The sequence below is a fragment of the Macaca nemestrina genome, chromosome 2 (assembly GCF_043159975.1).
Source record: "Macaca nemestrina isolate mMacNem1 chromosome 2, mMacNem.hap1, whole genome shotgun sequence".
NCBI classification, from domain to species: Eukaryota; Metazoa; Chordata; class Mammalia; order Primates; family Cercopithecidae; genus Macaca; species Macaca nemestrina.
Window position 1 is genome coordinate 94,530,390 of NC_092126.1, and position 20,827 is coordinate 94,551,216.

The window sequence follows — 20,827 nt, forward strand, 5'->3', positions numbered from 1 at the left end:
TTAAGGAAATCATTCCTTTATTTAAGCTGTGTCTGATTTGTTAAACGATAAACATAGTTCTCCCAGTGTCTGATTTTCAAGTCATACTTTATCAAGCCATTTGTGATACCTCAGCTCAAGCCTTGATTTTTCAACTGAAGAATCATTTGCAGTAGAAAATATTACAAAAGAAAAGTGTTGTGACCTATATGTCCATCCAATCCCACCAATTTTCCTGATTCTACACAAGCTCAATCAGTTGTAACACCCTTTAATTATCCAGGAAAATAGTTGTTTTCCAGTTCAAAGCATTCAAAACCTACAAAAGCTTATGTTTTAAGCAGTGATTGACAATACTCCTTTGGAGGTGGGGACCAGAGAAATGCAGCTAATTTTTCACTATTTCTTCTTATGGATGTCTTTGTAATAGAAAAACGTAAACTCAGATTTTGTAAATATCACTTGTCTAGTCAGGATGCTTGATTCTTAAGTAAATCAAGGAATTCATAAAAGCAATTTAAATAAAAATATACCATCAAATCACTGGCTGTTACCATTTGGTGTAATTTGCTGACCTCAATATTTGTCAGTTTTTCTACAAACACACAAATTTTAGTGCAATCTTAATTTGTAAAATTGTAAGAAAACCTTGCCGGGGTGACTTATTCAAGAATTGAAAACTGGCACTACATTTAAGCAATGAAAAGAATTATCTGTTCTCCCTTTAAGATCTGTCTTTCTATAAACAGAGTTAACTCTTTTTCTGGTGTCACAAAAATGTTAATTCATTTATTTATTTATTCAACAAAAATTTTTTTTTATTTAATGTGCCAGATGTTGAATAGCTTTAAACTGATATTGGCCGGTTGAGCTCCTTTAATAAAAAATGACCAATGAGGCAATAGAAGCTGTATGACTTTAGAATGGCAAGTCCCTTTATTCAATGAATATTTATTGAGCACCTACTATGTTCCTGACATAGTTCTAGGCATGAATGATTATAACAGGAATGAACAAGAAAAGCAAAGCTTTTGACCAGTGCAGTGATTATGAGAAACATTAAACAAGTAATTATTATAAAGCACAATGAGTATGATGATAGGAGAAATACAACGTGATCTTTCAGAAGCTAACTGACTTTTATTTATTTTAAAATTATGTTTTAGCACCTAATATTTGCTAGGCATTGTTCTTGGAACTGGAGTAAAGCAAGAAAAAAATCAAAATACCTGTTCTCACAGAGCTTCCGTTCTTATGGCAGTCAAATCTGCAGCAGTTGTTTTTATCAGCATCAAGCACAAAACCAGTATTTTCCAAAGAGTGATACTTTTACTGCCCATAGAACATGAGATATTGTAGGTGGTTATACAATAATAGTTATATAGTTATATTTATAAATATTTTTTATTCATAGCTTGTGATACAGGCTTTCTATTTGTGGTAGTATATCTAATGATGCCTTTCTAACTGAAATTATTTAATTTTTTTAAAGCTGAGTTCAAAGAAAAGTTATTTAGTAAGAATAGAGTGTATATCAATTTGGCAAAAAAAAAAAAAGTTATGGTGATGCACATATTACCAAAAAATGGGAAACACAAAATAAGATGTTATCTAGTTGCCAAAGGTATTATTCTACCACCCAAATTCTCAATATAAACTTTTTATTATTTTAAAGTTTTAATAGATACATGACATAAACTCAATTTGGGAGGGGGGAGGCGGTGTGAGGTAAGAAAGGAGACAAATTTAAAACATTCTTTACTCCTGTCTTTTGTAAACTGCTTGAAAGTGGGGAAAGTCTTATTTATAGTTCTCAACATACCTATGCTTAGTAGGCACTAAATAAATGCTGCATGAAGGAACGAAAGAACTAATTAATGAAATGAGAAATGCTCTTTTTTACCATTCAAACTGAAGTGAATACTCTGGACTGATTGAATGTAATTATCCATAGGGTATGAGAGGGAAGAGTCTCTGTGAACCAATCCATCTTCAAAAACAATTTAGGACTCTGCCCCAAAGATTCAGATCTGCCTTTCTAATAAAAGGAACATAAAAGAGATTAACCTTTATGCTGTGTAACTGCAGACCAATTGGTACAGCTTGCCTTATATCACTGCCATAGAACAGTGATAATGAAATACTCTTACCAAATTGTATGTCTTTTTAGAAGCCTGTCTAAATTAAGATCCCATTAAATAATATTTTACCACCAGTGAGGTCTCAGTATTATGCTAACAATTAAGAGAACCCATGGAAATTGCAAACCATAGAGAGTTCTCATTGAACCTATAGAAACAAAAAAAAGAAAAAAAAATGGTAGGATGAAAGCAACCTTTAAAAAATGGCATCCTGATAATTTTGTGTAGGGAAAAAATACTAAAATGCTACAATATTGTTACTTTCCACATTTTCTGCAGCTTTAGAATAAAGTTTTATTTCTCTTATTTCAAAATGTTAATACCTGCCATTTTCAACTACTGAGGAAACTTTTCTATGTTGAGACTTTGAAGAATTAAAAGATTGTTAAATTTTTTGCTGATAGAAGAATCTTAAGAAACAGTTTAATTTCAAAGAACTCAAGATTCACTTACAACAAGTAGCTCCTACTTTTATTTTTGCTGTTGCAATTTTAAAGAATAACTCTACAATAGGCAATCTCTCACTGTCATGTGAGTCAACCAGGAATTATTCTCTTTTCCTTTCCAAACTGTGATTGTCACACAGTTAGCAACACACAAATAAAGTTAATATTCTGATCCTGTTGATACCATTCTCAGATTTTCTTGTCAAGTGTCATCAGAAATGTTGGCATTCGCAGGTTGGTACATGCCCACTGCCAAGTCCTCTTACTGCATCAGACAAACCTCATAAGCCTTCCTGAATCTATTTGGTAGAAGCAGGATCAAGACATCCCTGTTTGAAACTAAATTCTCCCAGCAGCTACACCTCAAGCAGTGGACATCTATTTGCTTTCTCCTTTGCCAGGCCATGGCATAAGTTGAGTAGGATAGGACAAAGGTGACCTGCTGAGTTATCAAACTTGCCATTCTCCAAGAAACACACATATGGTTTGCTCAATTTGAACAATTGCCTGGGAACAGGATTCAGTTCCCGATCCTGCCTAAGTTCATTGTAAATGTTTGACAAGGGGGAAAATGACTTTCTTCTTCTTGCTAATGCATCTTTGATATGTACTACATCTAGATCCACTTACAAGTAGTTGCTATGTCAGTACTTTGACTTCCCTGGCAAATCAATCAAAGAATCTACCATTTCTCTGAAAAAAAAAAAAAATTAAGAAAAACGATTTCTTAGTGCTGAACCTATACATCCATGATCAAAGACCCTCTATGAGCCTGCATTTTGTAAAGCAAAACTATGGTAAATACGGCACAGAGTGTGCTTTCCAATGACCAGGTAAGCAAAGATTATTTATTCATTTATTTATTTGCATATTTACACTTACATTTTTGTGTGGGAGCATGTCAAGTCAGAGAGATTAGAAGGCAATTTTCACATAAAAGCTCCAAAGAAACATGTTGTTATTCTGTGGAAGTTATTTGATTGTTCCTCATAGTCTTTTCGTTTCAATTGGCATTTAGAGAACTAGCCACACAGGCTGCTCCCCACCTTCCTGCATGATACCATTTCTTCCTGTTCTCCTTATCTATAGCTGTGATGATGCACAGCTTTCTCTTTTTTCTTTCTTGTGCGTTTGTGCAGTTTCTTGATGTTTGTGACAGGCCACGATAGGGGAAGCTTTTATCACCGTGGGGTTTGGAGGCCTCAGTAAATTGAAAATTGCAAATGAAATCCACTGGGCTTGAATTCATCAGCTATTATGTCAGATGACCTTTGGCAGCTGCTGATAAAAATGAGAGAATGTTAGCTCTGATCCAATTTTCAGCACTAACCATTCCTTTTCAAATCCATTCACAGTCAGGCAGCAGACACATGGGAAGTGAAAATGATAGGGTTTCAAGAGAACGGCATTGTGTTGCAGATTAAGATTTTCTCCCCCTATTTCTAGAGGTCGGCCCCCAGGCCCCTGTCTGGTATCTACCTATTGTCCAATCAGTTTCAATATCTGCTTCAGAGGACATGTTAGCCATCCTTACAGATAAGTGCTTACAGGAGAGAATGTTGGACTTAATAGTTTTGCTTAGGAGGCATCAGGGGTCGCAGTGTAGCAATATTGACTGGCACATGTTAGTTTAATCTGACATTCTAAGGAATGTGACACTAGATTCTTTCAGAGTTGTTGATCTCTAGGTGATTTTTGTTACCAGCTCTGGTTTTATGAAATTTATTTTTGCACAACTATTTATATTCATGAGTCAGAGATATTCTAAAATATCTATCATAGCCAAGCAAAGGCAGCCTAAGTTTGTCTAAAAAAAATATATGGATGCCAAAATTATGAAACTGGGAAAAAATGAGTTGTGCGTATTCTGTTCTTGCAATCCAGCTAAAGGTCAATGTCATCGATAGTATTTTAGGAGCTGGATTATCCCAAAATAAATATGTGTCTATCGACTGGTAGGCTTCTCAATAAATGTAATAGATTTTTATCATGCAGAGAAAAAGAATTAGCCTTGTTACTTTCTGCTGAGGTAGCATGAACCAGCAAAATAATGCTATATATGGTTGCGTCATCAGTATGATTTCGCATGTATGAAACTCAGGAGCGATCTGAAAATAAAGAAAACTGAAATTAGTTTTTTCTCCACACTTCTCTGTGTTCAGAAAAGAAAAAAAAAGTCTCTTTCGATCCTTTGAAAATGTTGAGTTCATTGAGGGAACAGTCTCAAGCAAATGCAAAATTGAGAAACACCAAATAATTGAAAACCATGTGTCATTATAAGCATTCTCCAAAAAATATGATAAACTGAAAAGTATTAAATCTGTATTTCTCTAGGTTTTCCTGGTATGCATATTTTTTCATTTTTTCTCTTGACATTGGTTAACATTATATGAAAATAGTTGCTCATATATGACTAGGGTTACAAAAATGCTTTTTATGGCATAGCAATTCCTTTCTGATACACCAACCCGTAGCATTATGGAGTTCTAAAAATGCTTTGATGTCTGGGTGCGGTGGCTCATGCCTGTAATACCAGCACTTTGGGAGGCCAAGGTGGGCGGATCACCTGAGGTCGGGAGTTCGAGACCAGCCTGACCAACATGGAGAAACCCCATCTCTACTAAAAATACAAAATTAGCCAGGCATGGTGGCGCATGCCTGTAATCCCAGCTACTCGGGAGGCTGAGGCAGGAGAATCGCTTGTGCCCAGCAGGCAGAGGTTGCGGTGAGCTGAGATCGTGCCATTGCACTCCAGGCAGCCTGGACAACAAGAACAAAACTCCATCTCGAAAAAAAAAAAAAAGTTTACATGACTCTTCTAAATGCCAGTCTTTCAAAAGAAAAAATATGGTTCTATAAACTTCCTTCATAAGAAAAACAATATAATAAATATATATATGTAAGTTATCCATAGATTACATCTTACTTTTAAAAGCTAACTTAAAGTTAGTATCCCACTGTTTGCCTTACTACCTTTTGTTGATATTCACAAGTTCTTTTAAGAGAAGACAATTATCTGTTGTCCAATGAGCATGTATAAATAAAATCCTTAATGATAGTGTCAAAAAAATACCATATGCACATTTTTTTGGAGGTAGGGTCTCACTTTGTCTTCTAGGCTGGTATGCAGTGATGCAAACACAGCTTACTGCAGCCTCGGCCTCCCAGGCTCAAGCAATCCTCTCACCTCAGCCTCCTGAGTAGCTGGGACTACAGGCATACACCACTATGCCAGCTAAGTTTTGTTCTTTTTGTAGAGACGGGATCTTGGCATGTTGCCCAGGCTTCTCTCAAACTCATGAACTCAGGCAATTTGCCCTCCTTGGCCTCCCAAAGTGCTGGAATTACAGATGTGCACCACCATACCGGCCTCCATATGCACATTAAAAGTCCGTTTTTATTGAATAATATTTTAAAAGACTCAAGTTATAAGCAATGATTGGGTCTAAAATTAATAGAGGAACCACCCAACCAAAAAATATGGGTTCAGCATATTCCAAGCTAGCTTGATTTCCCCAAATAATTGGGTTTTCTATTTTTTTTTTTTAACCAATGAAGGGACACATTTTAGAGTCCCGTAGATTTCTTTTTCTTTTTTTTTTTAGTCTATATTTTCATATTTATTTTAAAGAACAGAAACTATGCTGATGCGTTTCACTTTACCTAAATTTATGAGTACATCCATGAATTGCACCAGAATTAAGACAATTTGATTATCTTAATGATTCTGTCATGAAACTTGCACAGTGTATCCAAAGGTAAAGACCAGCGGATGGAGCCTCCCACAAGTTCTGTGCACAAGGACTCTCTTCTTGGGAGTTAAGGTATCTGAGAAAGCAGTTCTCTTCCCAATTTAGTCCTCAAAAAAACCCCATAGATTTCTCAAGCCTCATTATATGGTTTCCTGGCCCTGTACACATTTGTACCTCAAGGAAAATGAGACCTGTGCCTGGCTGGCTTTGTAAAAACACCACAACTTTAGGAGGCTGAGCCAAACCTCCCTCCTGACAGAACAAACAGAAGCTCTTATCAAAATGATGAAGTTTGCACTTCACAAGTTTATCAATGATTGTGGTCACACATTGCTCAGTTCATCCATATTCACAGAACAAGAGTTGCTTCTTAGAGTTTAGTTCCTCAAATCTCTAACTACCTTTTAGGCTTGCAGCGGATGCTGTCACTATTTCCAAAGTAGTAAATAATTTAATAATGAACATGTTCTTAGTGAACTGCAACTGTGACAGCCCCAAGTCATTCAGCACGGACCCACTCAGACAACAGGTTCCTGCCAGAAGAGATAGCAGCACCCACACTTGGCTGTGCCCTAGGGCCTGGCTTTCAGCCACTGTGATCTGCATGCTCAGATAGATGAAGCAATTAGATAAGCCTGTTACGTTTTATGTCTTCATTATTGATTTATAGTATGAACTCAGCATGATTATTGGACCAGACCTGCCACTGAAACAATTGAGTCATTGATCCTTACATAGGCATGTATTTCCAATTTAGATTTGGGGAGGAAATACATGGATATATTATTATTTCTGATGTTTTGTCTAAGGGCTTGGACAGAAATTTAGATAATTCATTATTTCCACCTCCTGACCTTTCTTCATTCCCACTCCTGTAGCACCCTTTCCAATAGATATTTCTGTTATGATAAAAAGGTTCTACTCTGCGCTGCTCAATATCATAGCCTCTGGTCACAGGTGGCTATAAAGCATTTGAAAGGTGACTAGTGTGACCAAGGAACTGAATTTTTTTATTTTGTTTAATTTTAACCAGTTTAAATTTAAATAGCTACATGTGGCTGGTGGCTACCATATTGGACAGCGCAGCAGCTCTGTATTATACTAAACTTTTCTACTGCCTGCAACAATGGCACTTGTCAAAATTCTACTTACTTTTCAAGACCCTGTTTACATACTACCTCTTTCATAAAACTTTGATTACTTCTACCACTTCAACATTACCTTTCTCTAAATACATATCATTTGAAAACCATGGATCATTTTCTGCTTGTATTATCGTTGTCTGCTCTGCTATACCACAGATTGCTAGAGGACAAGGACTATGTCCACCTAGTGAGGTGCTGTGTCAATAGCAAATATTTGAGGAACTAAAATGAGTTGTAGGTTTTGCAGAGGGAAGGACTATTATTTTGTTGTTGTTGTTTTAATACATGCTAATTAGAGAAGCAATAACACTATCATCCTTTTCACACCCTCTTAAAAAATAATTTAGGAAAAATTCAATTATTTTTCTCTCCTCATGTACTGTTAGCACTGAGAAGGAAATTTCAAGCAAAATTATTATGTTTTCTTCTTTTGAAGGCAGGAAGCTTGACACTTCTTCGTCTACATAGAGAATAACATAATGTTTACATGTAGAAAGAACTCAGTAAATACTTCCTGAGTGACTAAATCAATGAATAAGAATTATTATCCAATGAACAGTCATATGTATGTGTCTTTATGATGAATGATTTATATTCCTCTGGGTACTGGATAAAGAAAATGCAGTACATATACACCATGGAATACTATGCAACCATAAAAAAGAACAAGACCATGTCTTTTGCAGGAAGATGGATGGAGCAGGAGGCCACTATCCTTAGCAAACTAAAACAGAACAGAAAACCAAATACCACATGTTCTCACTTATAAATAGGAGTTAAATAATGAGAACTCATGCACACAAAGAAGGGAACAACACACTGGGGTGTACTTGAGGGTGAGGGTGGGAGGAGGGAGAAGAGCAGAATAAAAGTAACTATTGGATGCTAGGCTTAATATCTGGGTGATTAAATAATCTTTACAACAAACTCCATGACACGAGTTTACCTATAATATAACAAACCTTCACATGGTCCCCCAAACCTAAAATAAAAGGTTTTTTTATAAAGGATTATTATTCAAGTTTCTGAGTATGTTTTAGGTTCCTGAATCAAGATGTGCTTGTATTTACTTCTAATGTTAGAAAAATTCCTTCCAGAATATTCACAGGAAATTCTACTCAAGGCTTTGGGAGGCCAAGGTGGGATTGCCCAGGAGTTTGAGGCTGCGGTGACCTATTATTAGACCACTGAACCCCAGCCTGGGTGACAGAGTGAGATCCTGTCTCTTAAAAAAAAAAAAAAACTACTCAAAAGTAAACTAAGAGAATGAATTTTACAGTTTATGAATCTTTAAAGGTGAATACAAATACCATGTACATTAGTGTATGTTTATGATATTTAAGTGGTTGTTTAGCATTTTAGCACTAAATTGTTGATATTGATATAAGACATAATACTAACTTTATTCTTTGGGTCGCATGACACCTAACTGGCTTTGGGAGAATAGTAAGGTAGTCTGAGACAGCTGCGCTATGATCGAAAGAACACTGAATTTAGAGTTAGAAAACCTTGTTTTGAAATCAAATTCTTTTACTTACTAATTAGGAGTAATCATTTTTATTACCACAATATATCATGATAACTTATGCTTATTGAATGCATATTATGCCCCAGAACTGTTCTCAGGACACTATATAAGTTAACTTATTTAATCCTCCAACAACCCCATGAAGTCAGTATTATAATTCCCATTTTACAGCTGATGAAACTGAGGCACAGATAGATTAAGTAACGTGCCCAAGGTCACACAGCAATGACAGTGGCACCTGGCCACAGTAGGTTCTTCATACTTTTTGGAATATTAGCATGGTGTAGATTCAGGTTTAAGCAGAACATACTGGCTCTTATCTTACCATCTCTGATTGTATTCTCTTCAATAAAAGGAAGATAATACTATTTTCCTCCCATGTCACAGGAAAGGCTGCTATGAGGGTCAAATGAGATAATAATATGAAAATGCGATTACCCATTTACTAATTGTGCTTGGTAGTTGTGCCTGGTGTCTTACATTAAGTTTGATGTGCCTTTTTTTGTGAGTAGGAAAGCCATCAACGCCAAATATGCCTCATTTGCTGACAAGAGGTCCTCCTCACTTCCATTTTAATAGTCAATTAGTCATGACCACTCTAAAATAAATCCGGGGAAAGGGATCCATCAGTACTTCAGCCTCCCAACACCTAGTTACACAGCAAAGCCCTTTGGGCCATTTTTGCCTTGGTGAGAAATCTGGGAAAGAATAGATGAGAAGGGAAGGAACTGGTGGATTGAAGGAAGAGTGGAGGAATCCCCCAGAGGTCACTGTGAGGAAACATAATTTAATTCAACCAAGAACAACCAACCATCCTGCCCATTTGCCTCAGCTGGGTACTGTCAGAGTCACAAAATGCTAGCCACTAAATGGGTCCTTAGTGTAAAACCTTTAAAAAATAACAGAATACTTGATATCAGAACACTTTGAAATTATTTCTCATTCCCAGAAATATATACATGGAATATGTGGGGCTTTTTAAATGAGGTTAAATTGTTCTACCTCATACTACTTTAGGCCTGTTATACCTACTCATTTGTCTGTGAATAACTTACAATACTTCAACAGAATCACATGTCCATGCATTTAAGTTTGTTAGTCTATAAATACCCAAAATTATGTCCAAATAGATTTATGACTATAGATCAAACATTACTAATCAGTACCTTCCACCTACATATTGTATTAATTTCTTTTTCATAAAAGCAATCATGAAGATGAATAAGAACCAGTGGCTTTAAGAAGTATAGGTTAGGTGGAGACCTTAAAGAAATGGAACTGATTATAATAAAATATAGAATACTTACTGTACTTTATAATTCTTGTGAACACAGCCTCCTGAGGACATGCAATGATTTTTTTAATGAGGTAAGGGTGAATCACAGCTGGAAAAAAAAATGGGGTAAGGAGAGAAGGTTTTCAGAGTGAAGGAAATTGTTTTAATCCATCTGACCAATTAATATTAAGTATGATTCAAGTATAAAGCTGACATTAGCCATCACTTTTTATTGTGAATAATAATAATAATGTCGATAGCTTCTATTCCTCAAGTGTTTACCATGAGCAAATGTATTGCAGAGTAAATAACTCTAGCTGCTGCAATCAGTAAACCCCCAAATCCCAGTAGCTTTATAAAAAAAAAAATCTAATAGATATTAGTAGAATCTGATATGGGTCAGGTGACTTTTCTTTGTGGCTTTCCTCCAAGTGATGATTTGGGGAAATACCTTCTTTCCATCCTGTAACTTTTTCATCTCAGAGTCATTCACTTCTACCAGTGTGGATGGAATAAAGAAGACTTGCCTGCAGCAGTCTACAAGTGACACATCACTTCTGTTCGCATTCTACTGCCGAGACTTAGGTGACCATACTTAGATTTTTGGGGAGCTGGAGTTTATGAATATAGTTTAGCTCCATGCCAAGGAAAGTGAAATGGATGGTGAACACGTAACGTTGTGCCTACCACAACCAGACACTGTGGTTCACATATTTAACTAATTTAATGTTTATACGAGCCCTGGAAGGTAGATGCTACTAACCTCATTTCATAGATGAGAAGCCAAAACTGCAGAAAGTTTAAATAAGCTGTCCAAGACACACAGTTAGTGAATGGTGGAACCAAGATTCAAACACGGCCTGTCTTTAATGGATGAGAAAAACAAACTTTTATACAAGAACATGCAAAAAATATATAATATGGACAAAGAACACGAAAAAAGAAAAAATAGAACCTGTAATTTGTTTAGGAGAAATACTCAGGCTCAATAATAATTAAAGAAGTGGAAATTTAAGGGAGTAAAGGTTTTACCTGTGAAATCAACAACAGGAACAAAAAACTTAATGCTATACTCAGTGCTGTAAGGGTATGATAGAAAAAAAAACATTGCAAGAAGTATTAATAGTGGTTGTTTATGGTAGTGGATTTATGGGTGATATGTCTCACTGTTTTACCTTTAAACATTATTTTGTCTTATAAACACATACACATACATATACATATATAAACATATATAAACACATAGCCTATAACTGGTTTACAGGAAATTCCAGTTTGGGCTATAGCATGGCAAGAAATATACTGTTAGTCCTCATGTGAAACATGGACTAGGCCCATGCAGGTAAACGTAAGCATTTTTTAAAATATGAAGGCATTTGTGGCCCCCAAAATATCTACCATCTCAAAGCGAAAGACTTATTTGTGATATGACTATGAGAGAATGAAACAAATTTATTTCTGTGGCTTGTGAATTCTGTCATAATTTTATGGTCACTTATGGAACTTGTGTCTCTTAAATTCATTTCTATAAAGAAATAATGGTTTTGACATTTATAAATCTGTCAGAACATTAGTAGAGAAAGAATATTTCCACAGACTCACATAATTTTTTAAATTGCTATTTAAAACTGTTACCTAATAGTAATGTCAGTCATATAGAAAGCAATATAAAGACTGAAAATATAGAATACAGTGGTTTAAAAGGACCAGATCCTGAGAAATGGGGTATAGGGTTATTCAAGAGAGTAGGGAGCAGAGGGTGAAATTTTCACAGGGCTCATATTTCTGACAATTTTGGGAAATCCATTTTCAGTTCAGCAACCAATTCAGTAATTACTCTTTTAGCCAAAAAGGGAGGATCTAATCACCTCCCTTCTCCATCACTGAAGCATCCAGAGAACAGACTCAAGCTGTTTATATGTATTTAAAGACAAGTAATCTGTCATATTTTCTGTATAGAAAAAAAAACTCATGAAAATCAACTGATGAAGATTAGCTCTTTTAAGTGAATTTTGAAAGATTTCATTAGCTGACCCCCAAAATAATCTGTAAGCAGTAAAATGTCCTGAAATAAGAAACTGACCAAAGCCAATACAGACGAACTTAAGACCAGAAGAACATGAGAAAAGCAAAAGAAAATAAATGCAGATAGAAAAGAGATCTCTAAGCCTAGAAAAATTCATGGGTAATAGGTTAATTAACGGGTTAATGTGTTAATGGATAAAAATCATTAATGAGTTAATGGGTAAAAAACCTAGAAAGAATGAATAAGACCTACTATTTGATAGCATAACAAGGTGACTATAGTCAATAATAACCTAATTAGATCGTTTAAAACTTAAAGAATAAATCCTTGAGGGGATGGATGCCCCATTCTCCATAATGTGCTTATTTCACATTGAATACCTCTATCAAAACATCTCATGCACATGATAAATATATACACCTACTATGTCTCCACAAAAATGAAAAAAAGGTTTTTAAAGAAAAATCAAATTTGGATAATATTTTCTTGATCAAGGAACAATGTATGGTATTATCTTTAAGGCTCATTTCACTGAATCTAAATAATGGGTCTGCCTTGCTTACCACATATGACTCTCAGAATTAGGCTTCCAGATTTGCATTAGTCAAAGAAACTGTTAGCAACAAGTAATTTTGGAGTACGGCCAGTTATTACCACAGCGTTTTTATTTTTTAAGGCAGTATTTCTCAAAGGGTAACCCATATGATACTGATTTTGAGATACAGTAATAAGATATTATACAAATGAAGATCCTGTACTAGGTGCACCAGTATTATTAAAAGATTTATTTATGACAAAACTTTCAAAGCCCTTAATACTAGTACTTACTATGGTTCCGCAATGAATGGTGGGAAGAGGGACATGTAATATTCAGCATTTCACCAGTGCCATGAAACATAGTGAGGGACCAATGTCCTCTGAATCAGACTTTGGAAGCACCGATTTGGCATCATTTCTTTGCACCAACCAAGGCCTTTCCTTTTAGTTGTGAGAGGTAGGATAATACAGTAGTTAGGAGTATGGACTCTGGATGTAGACACTGGTGCTTCAACACTGACTGTGGCTTGTTGTGGGCTCCTGGGCATATTGTTTTATCTCTTGATGTTTCATTTTCTTCATCTCTAGGGTGGAGATAATAGCAGTACCTAGCTCAGAGACAGTATTAAATAACTTCATACACTTAAAGTGCCTAGAACATTTCTGAGCATACAGTAAACACTCCATGTTGCTCTTGGCTACTAAGGCAAGTGAGCATATACATCAAATAAGTATCCTTCTTTATTAGTACAGCCCCAGATCTATTTTGGGCTATGTTATGCAGAGCATCTTCTTTATTTTGTGGGGAATATTTTCTCCCTGAGACTACAAATGATAAATTCATTTTATAAAGTCTAAAATATGTAATTAAAACCAGGAAGATTTTCTTTGTTCTAGATTAAAAACATACCATTTGAACCTTTGTTTTTTCCCTCTTAACACTACCATTCTTATCATGTTGATGTAACAGTGATAAATGAAGGTATTTTCAGCTTTGTTTTGCCAACAGGGCTTCCAAAATGACCAGAACATTTTACTAAGGAATATCTCTTAAATTCTGCATTCATGAACAACCAGAGCACTGAGGTTTGATTATGCCTTGCCACTGACAATGTTTTCACAAACATACGAACACTTAAGATTCTTCCTGTACCAACTTCCTTTAGCCCAGGCTCTCTCCTTGCTCTCAGCTGTAGGTTCAACTATATTCATGTTCACTCCCATGCAGGAAGCATTATTTCTCATGTATTTAAACACATTTCATTCTTTAAGAAGAATTTCAGGCAGATCACAAGAGGCTGACTGAGTACCAACATTAGCTTTGCTACTTATCATCCTCCTCTCTCCCAGCAAATGACCTGCTGCTCAGACACCCAGTAGTTGGGTTCTGCCTAGCTGCCCAGATTTCTCATACAGGGCTCACGCACTACCCAGCGCCCATTGCCTCGATCCTGTCTCAGCCTCAAACATCCTTTGTTCCAACCCCTAGGACCCGGCCAACCAGATTTCCTATATCACTATCTGCTCTGAAAATTCTTGACCAAACTCCTGTTTATAAACGCTCTTGAAGAAAAACATACGATAACAATAAATAGTGATGGTTAATATTCTCAAGGAAGTCATGCCAAGTTCCATGTTCACTTTTTGTTCAGAAAGAAAAATTTAAGGATAACTTTCTTATGGGAAATCTATGTCCAAAAGTTTCTCACCTTTCTGTGTGATGTTGCAACTAAATAAATGGAACCTGTTCATTAAGCCCCACCAATGAAGTAACAGATGCCATCACTGTCCATCAAAAATGGCGAGAATATTCCACAATTACACCGGCAATAGGAAGAAAAAAATGGCCAGAGTAGCTCACATTCCTTTGAGGCCTAGACCTGTTGGAATCCAGAGAATATAGATATGCTTCGACTCATGAATAAAAAAGAAATCGACTGGGCATGGTGGCTCACGCCTGTAATCTCAGCACTTTGGGAGGCGGAAGCGGGCGGATCACGAGGTCAGGAGATGGAGACCATCCTGGCTAACATGGCTAACATGGTGAAACCCCGTCTCTACTAAATATACAAAAAATAAGCGGGGCGTGGTGGCGGCGCCTGTAGTCCCAGCTACTCGGGAGGCTGAGGCAGGAGAGTGGTGTGAACCCGGGAGGCGGAGCTTGCCGTGAACCGAGATTGCGCCACTGCACTCCAGCCTGGGCGACAGAGACTCCGTCTCAAAAAAAAAAAAAAAAAAAAAAAGAAATCAAGGCTTCGAAACATGTGATGATATCTGAATGGTATATAATAATGTTTAGGGGTTTTTTTGACTGAATGATTTATTTCGATTTTCTCATCTTAAAATTATAAGACCCTAAAACACAGATTAATTTTTTTCTGATATTTATCTGCCCTCTCAGCTTACTTACATAATATTGCCCAAACTTTTTCTACATTTTTGTTGTACAAAAATATATGGTGGTAAATACATAGAACATACAATTTGCAATTTTTACTAGTTTTAACTGTACAATTCATTGGCATTAATTACATTTACAATGTTACACAACTGTCATCACTATTTTCCAAAACATTTTTTATCCCAAACAAAAACTCTGTATTCATTCATTAAACAATAACCTCCCATTTCTCTTTCCCCTCATTCCCTAGTAACCTCTATTTTACTTTCTCTCTCCATGAATTTGCTTATTCTATATATTTTATATACATGGAAGCATATAGTATTTTTCCTTTTGTATCTAGTTGATTTCAGTTAGCAAAATGTTTTCAAGGTTCACCCCTGTTCTAGCGTATCATTCTGTTTTTTTGGCTGAATAATATTCCATTGTACAAATATATCACAGTTTGCTTATCCATTTATCTGTTGATAGATACTTGAGTTGTGTGACCTTTTGGCTACTATAAATATTACTGCCATGAATTTCACATACAAGTGTCTATTTGAGTTCCTGTTTTCAATTATTTCAGGCATACACGTAGGTACTAGGGGTGGAATTGCTGAGTCATATGGTCGTTCTGTGTTTAGTTTTTTGAGGAACCTAAAAAGCTGTTTTTCACAGTGGCTGTAACATTTTTATTCCCACTACCAATATACAAGGATTCCAATTTCTTCACATCCTTGCCAACACTTGTTATTTTCTGGGAGGGGTGTTGTGTGTTATAGCTATCCTAGTAGGTGTGAAGTGGTATCTCATTATCATTTCTATTTGCACTCCCCTAATGGCTGATATTGGGCATCATTTCATGTATTGATCATTTGCATATCCTCTTTAGAGAAATATCTATTTAAGTCATTTGCCTATTTGTTAAATTGGGTTGTCTTTCTGTTATTGAGTTGTAGGAGTTCTTTCTATATTCTATATATTAAACACCATATATATGATTGGTAAATATTTAATATTTTCTCCCATTCTGTAGGGTGTCTTTACACTTTCTTAACAATGTCCTTTGATTCATAAATGTGTTTAAGTTTGATGAAGTACAATTTATCTGGTTTCTCTTTTGTTGCTCATGTGTTTTGTGCCATATCTAAGAATTCATTGCCAAATCTAAACTCATGAAGATTTATCCCTATGTTTTCTTCTAAGAGTTTTATCATTTAGTTCTTATCTTTAGGTTGTTTATCTATTTTTAGTAAATTTTTGTATATAGGATAAGGTAGGGGCCAAACTTCATTCTCTTGCATGTGGAAATCTAGATATCCCAACACTATCTATTGAAGAGATTATTTCTTTATTAAATGGTCTTGGTACCTTTGTCAAAATAAATTGGCCATAAATGTTTGGGTTTACTTCTGGACTCACAAGTCTATTCCATTGGTATATATATTTATTTATTTTTATGCCAGCACCATACCATTTTGATTTCAATGACTTTTAAATCAGAAAATTAAATTTTAAAGAGTGTTTTTAAGTCAGAAAGTGTGAGTACTCTAACTTTGTTCTTCTTTAACAGAGATTGTCTTAGCAACTCAGGGCCCCTTGCAATGCCATATGAATGTGAGTATAGGCTTTCCCATTTCTGCAAAAAAAAAAAAAAAGCTATTAAGATTTTAATATGAATTACATTGAATCTGTAAATAGCTTTGAGCCATACTGACATCTTAGCAATGTAAATCTTTCCATGAACATGAAATGTCTTTCCATTTATTCAGGTCTTCTTTAACATAGTTCAGAAATGTTTTCTAGTTTTAAATGTCCAAGTCTTTTACCTCCTTGGTTAAATTTATTCCTAGTTCCTTTATTCTTTTAGATGCTATTTTAAATGGAATTGCTTTTTTAATTTCCTTTCCAGACTGCTCATTGCTCTTGCATAAAAACACAACTGATTTTTGTGTGTGTGTGTGTGATCTGACCTTGTACTCTGTAACTTTCCTGCATTTGTTTATTAGTTCTGGTAGTTTTCTTGTCCATTATTTGGGATTTTCTATACATAGAATCATGACATCTGTGAAAAAAATAGTTTTACTTATTTCTTTCCAATTTGAATGTCTTGTATTTCTTTTTCTCATCAAATTACTCTAGCCAGAACTTCCAACACAGTGTTGAATAGCAGGGGTGTAAGTGAATATTCTTCTCTTGTTCCTGATATTAGTGGGAAAGTTTTCAGCCTTTTGCCATTGACTATGATATTTGCTATGGGTTTTTCGTAAATGACTTTTTTCGTGTTACAGAAATTTTCTTCTATTCCTAGTTTTCTGGGGGTTTTTATTCTAAAAGAGTGTTGGATATCATCATGTTTTGAGTAGACAACAACTGGAACATAAAATAACTCTTTGTTTGGTCTCTGGTTCTCTTACTGTACTGAAATTTATGTGTCATTGCTCATCTAACAGGAACAAGAATTAGACTTGGCCAGAGGAGGGAATCACTTCAGATTCTGGCTAGTATTTGGTATACAATCTTTGCTGCTGACATGGACAGTTCTGCTTTCTTAGATCGTGATTTATGTCACTTCCGCCTGTGAATCCAGACTATATACATGCCTTGGCCCTGCACTTGGGTCTGGGTCTTTTGACTCATGACAAACACTCTACAGTCTCTCATCTCAGCCCTAACTACTACATTGACATTAAACGCACGCAGAACCCCAGTTTCTACAGTAAATTATTCCTTCCCACCTTCCCCAAGTTGTGGCCCCTTGCTTAGTCCCTCATAATCTACCAAACCTTAAGTCAGCCTTTCAGCATGTCTTGTCAAACCTCTCTCTCTCTTTCTTTCCCAGGCTTTCTGGGCATTCCTGCTAACTTGATGGTTGTGGTCATCTGCCTTGAGAGCCTTTCTCCACAGAGTTCTCACTGTCACTCACACATCACTACTTCCTACTCTCTTCTTCAGGCTGATCCAATAATAAACCCCAGCCATCTTTGATTTCCATGATTTCTGTAGAGCAGACCACTGGAGGTTTGGGGAGATGGTCTGTGTTCATAGCACAGTAACAACAAAGCAGAATCTTAGATTTCATTATTCTTAAAAAATACCCTCAGCTATCTGTGCTGCTTGGGGGTCCAAGTCTCCCACAATATTGCATATGCCCTTCTCTCTTTCATTTCACTGCTCACTTTATTATACAGAAAAGTTTAGCTCTTTTTTTAAAATCTATTCTAAAGTAGATTCCGGCAGCCCCATTGCACATCAGCAGACTTATTTTTGTGCTATGTCTCACTCTTTTTTCTTCCCTCCAGCCACAGGAAAAGAGTAGAATAGTACTGATGTTTGCCCCTACTCTTATGAATTAGCCTGGCTCCATTAGAAGAGGAAAAAGGCTACAGTCATCTTGGGTTTTAAATAGCATCCTCTCTCTCTCTCTCTCTCTCTCTCTCTCTCTCTCTCTCTCTCGCTCTCTCTCTCTCTCTCTCTCTCCCTCTCTCCCCCTCTCTCTCTCACACACACACACAAAATACAGTTTGAATACTTAAATACCTTATACTAAAATATAAGATATTATATAATACCCTAATCCCATAGTGTCCAAACTGTGTACAGAGGTGGCTCAGGGCACCACAAGTGAATTCTCAGAGGTGTCATGAGGTATTTTATATTTTTGAGAGAATCAGACACTGTGCAAACTACCAGCTCTAGGTGGTTCATAGTTTCAATATTAGATCATACTACGTTCCTTTTGATAATTTCATATCTTTGCAACGCTGAGTGTTCTGTGGTTGCTTTGATAAAAAAGCAATTAACATTCTAAAATCAGTGTGTAACGAGAAATTAGAATGTTGGGAACCAATCTGATTCCAAGAATTGAGAAGACTTGCAGTGGTCAACTGGTATAGAATCCCATTAGTAAGTAATTACAAATATTTTGGAATAAAATATAAATATTTTTCTTCATAGATATACACACACATACACATGTACATAAATATATATTTATATATAACGTTTTAAAATATTACTAAGTTCTTAAGACATACTTATTAACTTCTTAGGACCTTATGATTTAATAAAAGAATCTACTAAGTATTTCCTTTGGCCTGGGGTGTTGTGAAAAAGACACCATGAAAGTCTGAGGAACTTTGGCTCTACTTTTTTGTACATATGACAGCTAAAAGAAACATATTTAACATTACAAAAAAAGGTAACTAGAGTAACTAATACAAACATCTAGGGAAATCATTACTATAGAAAACATTAATTTATGAGAACACTTGTAATTAACACTACCTCCTTTTTAATGTAAGTACTTGAAAAACTTTAAAGGGCATTTCCATTTGTGCTGCTATAGCGAAATATCTGAAACTGGGTAATTTATAAATAATAGAAATTTATTTTTTCATCGTTTTTGGAGGCTGCAAAGTCCAAGATCAAGGCATTAGCAGCTTCCTTATCTGGTGATGGCCCAATCTCCCATTCCAGGATGGCACTTTGCTGCGTCCTCCGGTGCAGATGAACATTATCTTTTCACAGGTGGAAAGCAGAAGGGCAAAGGAACAAAAAGCGGTGACAGCTCCCTTGAACTTCTTTAACAAGGAAACTCAACCCCTTCATGAGGGATCTGCCCTCATGACTCAGTCACCTCCTACAGGCCCCACCTCTTAACACTATCACATTGGTGGTTAAGTTTCAACTTATGAATTTTTGAGGGGGCACAAACGTTCAAACCATAGCAGGCATAAATCAGGAAAGTCGCTGGAGAAAGTCAAACACTAATGAATAAGACTATTCGGAGAAACAAGCCACTATGGCTAGTTAAATCTTTCTATTAACTGAATGTTAATGAAAATCTTATGCTAATCATTTTTCTGAAAGTTTAAACAAAAAACATATTGGCCATTTGTCTGTCTTTGTGTGCACATTTTGCTAAATATAATTTAATTTTCTTTTGGTGACAAAGTAACTTAATAAGAGGTCAAATTATTTTCCCAGTGCTAAAACAATAGTGAGTGGCAGAACCAGCATTTGAAACCAGACATTCAGGCTCAAGCACTTGGATGCTGAGCTCCTCTCATTAGCATCAGGATCTTTGGTCTGATCAGCAATTATTTCTGGACCATAGGTGTTAGAGGTATTAAACATTGGCTTGAATATCACTTGATTAAAGGACACCCCCCTGGAATTCAGTTTTTGAAAGTACTAGTGGAATTGTAAAAAAAAATAACTGAGCTAGAAGTCAGAGCCTTAGGTTTGAATCCCAGGTCTACCACTTCCTGGCATTTAAACCTTTTTGGTCTCATTACCTTTCCTATAAAGTGGGTTGTTGTTAGAATCAAATGAGACAATACATAAGAGTTCTCTGCACATTGTGAATATTGAGCATTAACATCATTTCTTTTTCTTATTTGACTCTTTCTCCTAGAAGTGGAGTGTAGACAGAAAAAAAAAAAGGCTGGGTATGGTAGCTCATGCCTGTAATCTCAACACTTTGAGAGACTGAGGCAGAAGGATCACTTGAGCTCAGGAGTTCAAGACCAACCTGGGCAACATAGCAAGACCCCATCTCTACAAAAAATAAAAAATTCGCTCCACGTGGTGGCATGCACCTGTAGTCTCA

At 36.0% G+C, this 20,827-nt stretch overlaps 1 protein-coding gene and 1 long non-coding RNA gene across 15 annotated transcripts in view; one reads left to right on the plus strand and one right to left on the minus strand.

Annotated features, from left to right (window-relative positions):
- Positions 1-20,827, plus strand: part of LOC105480086 (SRY-box transcription factor 2) — a 753,725-nt gene that overhangs the window by 570,521 nt on the left and 162,377 nt on the right. The window lies entirely within an intron of this gene.
- LOC105480088 (uncharacterized) overlaps positions 3,438-20,827 on the minus strand; it is a 35,141-nt gene continuing 17,751 nt past the window's right edge. Inside the window, exons 1-4 of one of the 2 annotated variants that reach the window (XR_986279.3) lie at positions 13,122-13,365; positions 11,031-11,131; positions 10,299-10,376; positions 3,438-3,847 (exon numbers count right to left, since the gene is read on the minus strand). This is a non-coding gene — a long non-coding RNA (uncharacterized lncRNA). Of the gene's footprint in view, positions 3,848-10,298; positions 10,377-11,030; positions 11,132-13,121; positions 13,366-20,827 lie in introns of those variants that run through there. The other variant, XR_011619928.1, reaches the window with a different exon arrangement.